A 3,079-nucleotide genomic window follows, 5' to 3' on the forward strand; every position below is an offset into this window, starting at 1 on the left:
TTCGGCAAAGATCATGGTTGTGGTAAAAATACACGTTAATCCAGGAAGTTATGTCCGGTGGCCTGTTGTAGTGAAGTAGGCATATTGTGTAGCATTTCAGACTATATTCTTTTAGGCGAGCTTACTTCTGGGTTATCACATTAAAGCAAATACAAACAATACAAGCAGAATAGTCAATTAATCAAACTGGAATTGAAGAGAAATCTGAAAGAAAAACTGCATTTTATCCCAAAACTTTGAAGTGGCTTTTTTGTTTTGTCTCATATTCCCGTTAGAGTCATGGCAGGTTGTGTCGTCGTAGCCATTTCATCTTTATATCCTTAAAAACAGTGAAATGCTGATGTTAAATTTAGTTACCTCACATGAACCGCAGCTGGTCCAGGAGAGGGTGAGTAATGGAACTGAGGTTGGACAGCAGGAGGCGCTCAAATCACTTCATCCCCACAGAGGTCAGGGCAACGCATTGGTGAGTGTGGCCCTGTCAGGGCGTTCTGCCTCTTTAGTAGCTAACTCACAAGGTATTTTTTTTACATTTAGCACAGTGGAGGAAGGTGTATTGAAATCCTCTATTTAAGTAAAAGCAGCAATACCACAATGTAAAAATACTCCATTACAAAAAGTAAAAAATATGCTGTGTTGAGCTAACTTGAGTACTTTACATGGGTTTGGAAGATTCAATAACAATGCACCATATTTTTTAAAGACAATTAGGCTATTTGTTTTGTACCTGCAATGAACTGGTATTTACAGCTGTTGGGTAAAATGTGGTGTAGAGGACAGAGAACAGTTTCTCTCTGAAATGTAGAAGCAGAGGTAAAGTCAGGTAAAGTGTACCACAAAGTTGAACTGTACAAGCTTTTCCTGTAAATAATGTGAATGCTTTTCCCGCCACTGGCTGCCACTTACTGAAAGCTGAGTGTCGCTGCTGAAGACAGGTGACATTCCGCTGTGATTCTCCAGGCTGTCCGGATTATGCAACCCCAGTGGCAGTACTCCTCTTGGGCCGGCAGAGGGCGTTGGAGAGGCGCCTGGAGAGGACCCTCTTCTCCTGACCCACATTCACCCTTACTGTACGGGCAGGGGGGGGACCGAGCACATAGAAAGCAAATAAACGGTGTTGAGTTACCCTACAGACCGTGGCCATGGCTTTGGCGGTGCCTGGCAGACACGGCGCTCCCGTTTCTCAGACCTGGTAGCGGTTTAAAAGGGGGGGGGGGGGGCTGCCGGCTAACAGTTAACCCGCTGGACTCGCGGGTATTTCTACGTATTTGTGCTTCTTTTTCTTCACGTGTTGTTAAGCCGACCGGTCCTTGTTCACAAGGCTTTTATGTTGACAACACAGGAGGTGACTTTGTATCATAAACCGAGCACTGGTGAGTATTTTTCTACACTATAGCAACAGCAGTGTGTGCTTGTTTATGGGGCGGCGAGTGCTGTCCTCACGTCAACCCCGGTCGCTAAAAACACCCGGCCTGCTTACTGTAGTGTACCAAAAGGTTAATGCAAAGGCGCCTGGCCGGGGTACTACATGTACATGTGTGTGCGATGAAGAAAGTGACCTGCATGACTGCCATGTGCTTCCTTTACTGGGACCAGGGTCGGGTAAGGCTCCGAAGTTCCCGGTTAAGTTTATTTATGGTCATTGCAGTAAGAAACTTAAACTCTGTCCTGAATGGCTGCAGAGTCTGGATGTGTGAGAGGTGACACCCGTGAGGAAACGCGAAGGTAGCGAGAGCGAGAGAGAGAGAGAGCTTTGAGGTAACGTTAAGATGTAGGCAGTATTTGGGGTACGTGGCCCTCCCAATGTGCGATTTACTGCGCAGCCACTGTTCACATTCCTTTGCTGTGACATATCCAAGTAGGTCGGTGCAAAAGTGTGCCCAAGTATGCTTCATGCACGTGTTATAGGACAGCATGAAGTATGAAGTGTGGCTCCCAGTCTGTCTGCTGCTGCAGGCTGAGGCATGGTGTGTGTGTATATGATATCATGGTTTGAGTTACATAACACCTGTCTCTGGATTGTGCATTTGTGATTAGGTTAAACGCATGGTTAAGAGAAGGAATGTGTTGTTGATTATGTTTAAAATTTTAATTCCAGGATGAGGGCAGCATCATCTGTTTCATTTGCGGAGCAATCAGACGGGATTCTGTGACTCACCTTGGGCCACTTAGGGTAAGTGACCAGCTCAAACATCAGAGCAGTGTGCGCGGGGTCTGGCGTGAGACATGTAAGGTCATTTGCTGAACTTGGAAGGTTCAGTGTTCACATGAAATGTCTACGCAACACGATAACGTTAAAGAGTTTTCTGCTTCAGTGAAGTCGTGCGGCGTGCCTCACGCACTCATGCATGTCACTCCACATTTTATTTGTGAGCGAATCATAGTCCTCAGCCTGAGGTGTCGTGACAATTTTAATGTGGCATGACTCATTTGTCATTTGTCTAAAATCTTCAAATCCAGTCAAGAAATCTAACGTGCACGGGATGTTTTCAAACAGAACATTTTCAGAGAGATGGACAAGAAGGAAAAAACACTCATATACTGCCTGTAAAACAGAAATAAATATATGAACCTAAATGATATTTCCCTGGAGTGTAGATGCCAGGCTGACATAAGATGATACAGAAAGCTCTCTCACTCACACTGAATCTCCCCCAGTTACAGTTTTATTAGTTTCCAGCAACCTTTCAAAGATGTATTAATCTTTAAGAGTCCTTCCCTCAGAGGTGTTTTCTTGGAAGAAAGAAAATTTTTCTGTGAGGGCATTCTTTCTTTTTTTAATTACTGTACAAGCAGTGGCACAGTGCTCAGCAAATCTATGAAGCTAAATAAAGCTAAAATGCAATTCAGAGTAGAATGACTAGGATTTTCCTCAGAACAACGTAAGGACCAAAATAATCCCTGTCTGTATCTGCAGAGACATTGCCCTCTGCCTGTGTTTTCTCATATTGCTTTGTTTGGACTTTTCCTCTGCCTCCAGCCCTCACTCCTCAGTAAACTGTAATCGAAAATCACTAATTTTCCTGCAAGTACTCAGGTGCTGTGCTCTTGGAATCCCTGCCTATGTTCTGCCTGCCGC

General features: G+C 44.6%; 1 protein-coding gene across 3 annotated transcripts in view; it reads left to right on the forward strand.

Annotated features, from left to right (window-relative positions):
* The first annotated feature begins 1,005 nt into the window (after positions 1-1,005).
* LOC123984492 (thyroid hormone receptor alpha) overlaps positions 1,006-3,079 on the forward strand; it is a 102,461-nt gene continuing 100,387 nt past the window's right edge. The window contains exons 1-2 of one of the 3 annotated variants that reach the window (XM_046071419.1): positions 1,006-1,373; positions 2,099-2,173. The gene's annotated coding sequence lies outside the window, so the exon portion shown is untranslated. The remainder of the gene's footprint in view (positions 1,374-2,098; positions 2,174-3,079) is intronic. The other 2 variants (XM_046071428.1, XM_046071411.1) reach the window with 2 other exon arrangements.

The sequence above is a fragment of the Micropterus dolomieu genome, linkage group LG02, assembly GCF_021292245.1.
Source record: "Micropterus dolomieu isolate WLL.071019.BEF.003 ecotype Adirondacks linkage group LG02, ASM2129224v1, whole genome shotgun sequence".
NCBI classification, from domain to species: domain Eukaryota; kingdom Metazoa; phylum Chordata; class Actinopteri; order Centrarchiformes; family Centrarchidae; genus Micropterus; species Micropterus dolomieu.